The sequence below is a fragment of the Spea bombifrons genome, chromosome 1 (genome assembly GCF_027358695.1).
Source record: "Spea bombifrons isolate aSpeBom1 chromosome 1, aSpeBom1.2.pri, whole genome shotgun sequence".
Lineage (NCBI taxonomy): Eukaryota > Metazoa > Chordata > Amphibia > Anura > Pelobatidae > Spea > Spea bombifrons.
This window is the reverse complement of record NC_071087.1, coordinates 45,725,232-45,734,322: the sequence shown is the minus strand read 5'-3', so window position 1 is coordinate 45,734,322 and position 9,091 is coordinate 45,725,232.

The following is a 9,091-nucleotide window of genomic DNA, read 5'->3' as shown; positions in this document are numbered from 1 at the left end:
TGCGGCTGCTTCTTACCCGAAATAGCTCGTGCTATATGTCTAGAGAAAATTCTACCCATCGGCATCACCCGAGCTGCAAAATTAAACATACCCAACAAAGATTGAAAATCCTTAACTCTTAACTTATCACTACCTATAACCTTTTTAATAAACAATCTTAATTTAACAATCTTATCAACCGGTAACCGAAAACACATCTTATTCGTATCTATCACTATCCCTAAAAATTGGAGTTCCGTAGTTGGGAAAACCGTCTTATCACCAGCCAACGGAACACCAAAACAGCTTGATAAACTCAAAAATGACTCCAACATAGACAAACAATCATTGGCACCAGCCTTACCAATAAATAAAAAATCATCCAAGTAATGCACTATCGAGTTAAAACCAGAAAATTCTTTTATAACCCATTCCAAAAATGAAGAGAACGCTTCAAAATAAAAACACGAAACTGCACAACCCATTGGCAAACATTTATCAAAATAAAATAAATTATCAAATTGAAACCCCAATGAACAAAAACAATCCGGGTGAATTGGTAGCAAGCGAAAAGCCGCTTCAATATCTACCTTAGCTAACAGCGCATCCTTACCCATAGCCCGAACCCATTTAAGAGCATCATCAAAAGATGCATAATGCACTGAATAGTCTGCCTTCACAATCTCGTCATTCAATGAATCACCCTTAGGAAAGGACAAATGATGAATGAGCCTAAAAGCACCCGGTTCCTTTTTAGGCACCAAACCTAGCGGAGATAAACGAAAGCAGGAAAAGGGAGGCTCTACGAAAGGCCCTTCTATTCTTCCCAAACTTAACTCCTTCCTTATTTTAACCCTAACAATATTTTCATTGTCCACAACAGACCGCAAATTATCCACCCAAACCATACCTTTCTTACCATAAATGGGAATTCTAAAACCATCATTAAAACCGTCAAAAATCAACTTAGCCATCCGACGGTTTGGGTACCTGCTTAAAAAGGGGAGCAGATTTAGTAACTTCACAGGCGTCACTGCCTTTTGATACCTCTTTTCCTGCATTGTGCAAGTTCTTCCAAAAACATCGAAATGCTGGATGATTCCCAGCACAAACTGAACATTCATGTTTAAATTTACAATTGTTGGGCCATTTGCACTGACTCTCATTAAATGCCCAGCAAAATCCTTTCTGCCTATGTTGCTGTTGCAAATTACCACTCATTCTGAAACCAGCATTCTTCTGGGGCAACATAATGCTCACCCATGAACCCATTTCAAGCTTTTATGTACTGACATTTTTTGCCTGAATGTTTCATCATAATAGAACCACGCCAGACCACCAAAATTCTTATAGGCTTCTAATACTGCATCTAGATGTTGAAACAGACCAGCGCAACTATCCTTATGCTTCTCACAATAAACGCTAGAGAAGATGCAAAACGATTGTAACCAATTGTTAAATGATCTTACTACCGGCCTGCGTCTTTCTTCATCTTTATCATTTTTCATAAGAAATTCCTTAGACGCAGGCAACAATGATAAAATGTCCACATACTCATCGTTCCAAATTTTTTCTTTGACTACTTTGCTCAGATGAAAACCCAGAGGTGACACTTCACATGACATCACTTCTTTCATGCAAGCTTCATTCACTACACTTGCTCTAACACCAGCAGAATCCTTAACCCAAGCCTGAGCTGGACCATGATTTTTTCCTTGAATGTCCTTTAAAACATTCACCAAAGCAGCAACAGCATCATTAAGACTTTTTACAGAAACACCATTAGACTCACCCACAGCATCCCCAGCTCTGCCTTCAGCTTCATATTGTTGATCTTGATCAGCAACCGGGACAGCCAGAGACTGACGCCTGTCCTGATAATTCAGCTGCTTACTGCAGCCCTCACCCGGATCTTCTTCACTCCTGGGCCGCTTTGAAGAAACCTTCACCCGAGAAGCGGGCCTTTTCTTCTTCTTGGGCAAGTCCGGGACACTTGGTGAGGGTCTGTCACGTCTATCATCCGTGACAGAGACCCTGTCCCGTAACCTGCCTGCCGTGCAGACCTCTCGCGTGACGGCTCCCTCTCGCGGGACACTTGCCGGTAGAATTATAATATTTCGCTCCTCCTCCGGCACTTCTTCTTCAGCCCCACCAGGGGTCGCTTGACTCAATTCTTCAGGAACTTCAGAAGAATAAAGGCATCTACGAAGCCACTCCTCTCCTCCCCGCTCCGAGACCCGCTCCTGTAGCAACTTCATCAGCTCTTCCATGCTGACTCTTCGGTTCACCACTTCGCTACCGCTCACCAGACTCTTACGGTCAGTGCAGATAATCGCTCAGTGGATCGCCAGGTAAGTGACCGCTCCCCTCAGAGTGCGCCTATTTATAGGTGCAATTCCCGCCCTTTAGCGCGGCGCAAGGCACCCGCGCGGACACTAAAAGGCAGCACGAGCCGCTCAAAAAGAGCGGCAACACGCTAGCGCAGGCGCAAATGCAGTTAAAGTTATATAACCTATTTTTTTTTTTTTTACATAACCCATAGCCTGACCTTTCTGTGACCTATCTGACCTGCCCTACACTGTGTATCATATCCCTGTCCCCACAACCTCATGTCAGCCTGCCCTATTTGATCAGGCTTTATCATTACTATTACCCTTTTAATTTGAAACCATGTGTCCAAAAGGAGGTTCAAGCAGTTATTAAATCCAAGGGTTCCCTTACTTTTCCACCAGCACTACGAATGTTTAATGGATGTGTTCAGTAAAGACATGAAAGATTATCATTCTTTCTGTGTTATCAGCTTTACCACAGTGTTTGTCTATACTTGTGATTTATATGTAGATCAGGTCATATTTACGAATATATGCAGAAAACCCGGTAATTTCAAAGGGTTTACATACTTTTTCTTTCCACTGTATATATATATATATATATATATATATATATACTGTGTATATATATATATATATATATATATATATTAAAGTAGCACAGCAAGGATTTCTGCTAAAGACAGGAGACAATTTATTCACAGATAATTGGTTTCATAGATGCAGACTCGATGCTTCAGCCCCTCTCTGGGGTTTTTATCAAGAGAACCCTCAATACACAACATTATGCCTATTTATAGAACACAACCACATCAAAGGAATAAACCCTCAGGCAAGAAAATAGAAAATAAAGCGGTAGATCAAAGACCACCCTTGATGAGGAGTCCCACAACGACTTTGGTATGAATGTGCACCCAGGTATTGATATATATATATATATATATATATATATATATATATATATATAAAACTACTGGAATGGAGATTGTGAGCTAGGCCTTGTGCAATATTCGTGCCTGACTTCATAAATGCTCTACTGGATGAATGGGCAAAAATTCCCACAGAAAAACACTCTGAAGAGTGGAGGCTTTTATAGCTGCAAAAGTGGGGGGACAACTACATGTTAATGTCTATGTATTTAGAATGCAATGTCATAAAAGTCCCTGTTGGTGTAATGGTCAGGTGTCCAAATACTTTTGTTCATATAGTGTATATATAAAGGGCAGACAGTAAAGGGCTCATGAAATAGGCATTTAAAAAGTCAAGAAATCCTTTTTACAAGCCCTTATTTTCAGATGTCCTTTCAAGGGGAGCAGGACACAAAGACATGTGCAATCCATCACCTCCTCTGATATTCAAAGCCAATAGTAACCATACATGGAAGCATTTTAACATACTTTAATGAGATGCGGTTTGTAAATGAACTGCATTGTAGGGGGTGCACACCATCAGAACCACTGGCATATTTAGTATTTACATTGAAGGCTGCCTTTGGACTGGTTCTGCACAGTTCTCCAAAGTGTAACTGGTCCTGTTGGGAAGATGCGAAATCTCACTTGTAACCCATTTATTCAATAGAGGCATACTGGGAGACTGACTGGATGATGGGCCCTGGGTTTTGTAGCAGTAGCAGAGGAAATTCTGTCCTCTGTACCTGCCATCCTAGTCCTAGTCAATTGACCACTGATCAAAAGTAAGGTTTCACTAGGAACAGTTGACCTTCCCCTTTGGTTGAACCTCTGTACACTCTGTACCCATATTTTGCTGCCTACTAGATCTACTAGGTCATGGAGCCTGACTGTAAGGAGGTTCTAGGGCCATATATGATAACAGTCTAAAAGCTCTGCCAATGTTTATTAGGAACATCAAAGACTAGAATGTCAAACCATAATTTTCTAAACACCACATTTCATTCTGGTACATCTCATGTCAGATCTCATATAACATTAACCTCTAATGCACCTATATTTTTAAGACATACAAATTCCCTATATATTTTTAAACAGCCCATTATTTCTTGTATTTATCAACGTTATATTAATACAGATTAATATCCGCCGCTAACCAACACATGGACCAGTTTCCATGTTTAAAACACCTGCTCAAGAAAAACATCATGATCAACATGTATCATCTGAAATTATTGAGTTGAGGGACTCTGCAGGTAAACTACATCACAAAAGATGTTCAACAGATGATAATGTGTTATGAGTGGCCACTGATAAAATTAATGAAAATAATACTATCTATAAGACACAGAAGCAGGCAAGATAACACAATCTCTGCCTTGCGCCTACAGTAAGTAGATGACTTGATACTTTTCATGGTTGGACCTTCTATTTAGGAGCTACAGGATTCAGGCTTGGGATACATGTGGCAGACCCAAAGCACAGGACAAGAAAATGGATATATAAGACCTTTCTTGCTCTGTTCCATACGGTAGAGGATTTGTGTGCAAATTCATGTGGCCACATAGACCCAAAACGTCTTGTTTTTTCTCACTCCACTAGTTACACACATCTAGTTACCCCTGTGCAAACCCAATGCCACCCAAACCCTCAAACAATCCCTCACATTCACCAAGTCAAGAAATGTATAAATAGTGTAATGGTTAAGAATTATGGTGGATACAGTGTTTTTGATAAATACAAACATGTATTGTGCATGTACAAATGCATAAATATATAAATATATTCTCCTCCTATAACCACTAGGATATACCTCTCCTCTCTTTCTTCCTTGCCTTTAGCCCTATTCTTTAGCTCAACAAATGTTCAAATGCAGCAAGATCTCAAGGGTTAATATATAGGACATTTTGAAAGGTTTTTCCATATTCTCTGTCCTGGTTTCTGGCTATAATAAGGTTTTGCTACCACAATGTGTGCATTTGTGCAATTAGAATGCTTTCTCTCATTCAATTGGACACAATGGTGTGGGATAGAAACAGCACATGTTGGGCAGTGATAACAAGACATGACTATAGGAACCACACTCCACTAATCATGATGATTCTTTGTGTGCTGCCTTTGTGTTCGTGATGCAAGACAGGGCCCATCACAAAAACAGCTCACCACGAAAACGTAACCTTCAAATATCTTGCTTAGAAGCCGTACACCAAAGATCCATGGTCAACACATCTAAGGAACGACCCAGTATTCTTAGTTGTAAAGAATTACTCCTTTAATTTCTCCTGACATTATTAGCCCAAATTTTACCAATGAAGGCGCAGTTCATTTACATGCATAGAATTAGGCAGAATATATCATCCCTCACAAACTACTTGATCAAATAGCCAATTCTGAACCCTGACTCTGATCTGGTAGGCTTTGTACTGAGCATTTAGGCTAAAAAAACAATACTCTGAGTGATTTTTCCACCAACGTGACACATGCTACTTTTATTCAAAGGCTAGGAAGAAGTGTTTCTTCAAGTATCTTTGCTCTCTGCATTATGTCCGCCACTCTACAATGTATGGGCTAGAATCCATACGAGGAAGAATAGTCACATCGGGATTTCAAGAGTTCATGTTAGCTCACTAAGCACACTCTGTGTGTTTTTATTTTTTTCAGGCTTTATTTAGGAAGCATCATCCATTAACTTGAGTGGGCCCCAATCAAATCTATAGACACCAAAGTCTATGGAGCCCCTTCAAGTCAACGGAGGATGTATTACAGCTTCCTAACACTGGAGGCCACTGGAGTACACGAGTATATATAGACATACCCCATGGGTAAATCTTTACCATATTACCCACCAAGAAAGGGATAAGCGGGAGGGGTGGTATGGTTTCTGGTTTGTGCATCCCATAAGAGTATTTTAGTTACCTTTAACCTCTCACAAGTTTCTTTAATTACCCTCCACCCCGCCGTGCACAGGTTTGGGGAAGAGGGGGCAATTGTTCACATTTAAAGAAGCATATCCTTGAATGCCTGTGCAAACAACTTACATATTAATGAACATGCGAGATGTTTTGAAAGTATTGACATGTGATTTCATAGTGAAGAGAATCAAGAGAGAGTTATAAACAGAGCCGGCCCTTACGTGGATCCTGGTGGGTCCATACGACCCCAAGGCATGTTATTATGGGTACCTGGGCATACAGCACACTGAACCATGGGCGGATCCGGGGGGTAATGAATGGGGCACAGACTTCAGTTATTATTATTAAGGAGGTGAGTCATGTACTGCTAGCTGCATTAAAGAAAGGCTGAGGCAACATCATCATGGTAGGAAATTCCAATCATAAGAATAATACCAGGGGAAGTGGAGGACAATATGGGTAAGGAGCATATCGCTCTTAGGATATTATTCTTATGATTGGAATTTCCTAGGTATTTATTGTTGATGTCTATAGTGCCTTATATACTGGTCAACTTCATAGTGAGCGATATTTACCATGTATATACTTTTTCATAGCCATAAAATGGATAGGTGCACTCTATATAGAGTAAGATACAATTTTAAGGCAAGACAGGAGGCTTCCTATTTTGCATTACTTCCTTTACTCTCACAGTAGCAGCAAAGAAAGAGTTAACATAACAAGTGGAAACAACCAATAGAAATACATAACATAAGAGGTATATAAACCCCTAAGCCCTCCTCCTCTTCCTCTTTCTTTGCTGCTCACCGTAGCTGCAGGTCAGTCCTCCTCCAATTTATACTACATTAAGTATTCTTTCACATACTTTTATACATTTATTGCCTAATTATTATTATTTCAATTTTCCACTGTTGTATTATCTGTTTTAGTACTGGGGTTGTCTTAGTGTCCGGGTCCACGGACCTTTTTTGGTTTCTTATTTCAGGTTATCCTTTTCTCCCCTCTCTCCCTCGGTCTCCGGACCCTCGGTTCCCCGGAGTTTTCCGAACCCCGGGCCTACAGGCCTTTTCCCGGAGGTGTCGTCCCGTCCCTTCCCCCCCCCCCCCCCATATCTTTCTTTCCTCCGTTTTTCGCATCTACCGGTTCTTTCCCCGTTTTTTCTCTCCGCTGTCTTTTCTCTCTTACCTTTCTTCGCTTTCCGCCTTCTCCGTCTTCCGTCCTAGTGCCTCCCTTCTGCACACCCGCGTTTCGCGGGCTTTTTCCTGCCTTCTTGCGCGATTTCGCCGCCATTGTGGCTTGGCGGCGAGGTCTCGCGTGACGAGATTTCCGCCGCCATCTTGGTTCTCCCTCTGTCTTATGGTCGTCGGCCATATTACTGCTCCCTAGCGTTTCTTATATTGCGGTCGGGTTTCACTGCCCTCTGGTGGGCTCCGGTCGCCATTTTTCTTTCGTTTCTTTCCGTTTTTTCTGTTTACAGGTTTTTTCTTTAACAGTTACCTGTTTAGCGGTATAGTTACACTATTTAGTGCTGTTTTGGGGATTTTGTCAATCGGCTATTTATCCCAGGCTGAGCACCTGTGGATGATTTATTCAGCTATATTTTATATATATATATGAGTGCCTTGGTTAACGTTATCTGCCCTTACACTGCCCTCTCTTTTTCCCCGCAGTCATGTCTCAGGACAACATGCCCTCACAAGACGCTTTTCTAGCCTGGCTGGAATCTAAATTCTCTACTTCGGTAGAGACATTCTTTAATAAAATGTCAGCTAGTTTACCTGCCCAAGGGCATCCCCCTGTCCCATCCGGCCCCCCTAATGCCCCTTCAGACTCTGAGTCTGATAAATCAGATGGGGAAGCGTCTGGTTCTAAACGACCCTGGAAGGGCAACAGTATATCTGCGGGCAAGGGCAAGGCTCCAGCCAAACGCCCTAAAACTTCTGGCACTCCTGATGACCCACTATCCATAGTGGATGAATGGCGGGCAGACTCCTCCATTGGGTCTGATGTTTCTATTAATCTGGCCTCGTCCAGAGATGTTGACTCCGGGTTCGTCCGTGAGTATTTGGTGGATGAGCCCCACCGTGCCGATCCCCCTCAATCCCATTCCGCCTCCACGTCCACGGACCTCCCGGTCCTTGACCCTACTGGGTCTTCTATGTTCGACCCCACTACTATGCGCCACCCTAGGGCCACAGAATGGGCTCCTCCCGAGCATATCGCCCTTTACCTCCATAAATGGCTCCGGAAGCCTCTTCCTAAGGAGGTGCGTAATAAGCTTAGAGCGGAATGTCCCCGCCCATCCATCCCGGATAAAGTGGCCCTCACTCCAGAATTTGACCCCAATGTGGTCGCTCTCCTGTCGGCACAAAATAAAGACCCTAGACGGGGTTTAGAACAAGGCTTAAAGTCCGCTCAGGACAAAGTCCTGGATATGGTAGGACCTGTCACCCAAATCCTTTCACTAGCAGACAGGGCTTTTCTGCACAATACTCCCCTAGACCCCAAGGTCATACGCGATTGGGCCCTTCGCGTGGTCTGCCTCCTGGGGAACGCCAATGTTTCCATCGCCACAGAGCGTCGCAAGGCGGCCTTGCTACGCATGGATCCTCGCCTAGCGGAGTTGGGCACCAAGGATTTGGGAGCAGCTGCTAACGGCTTGCTTTTTGGCGACGCTTTCGTGAAGGAGCTTAATCGCCACGTGTCCCTTATGACATCATGGAACAAGGCGAAGCTGTCCATGAAGAAGGTGTTTCAGCCGAACCTTCGTTTTTCCGGGAGGGCTGGACGACCGAGGGGCCGGGTCGCCAGCCGTACTTCAGCACAAGGTCCCCGGAACTTCCCACAGCCACAGTCTTCGTTCCGACCGTCCTACAACCAGAGGCCCTTTTCCACCCGTGGAGGTTACAGAGGCAGAGGCGCTCAGGGATTTCCCAGAGGACGCTCCAGCTTTGGTAAGTCA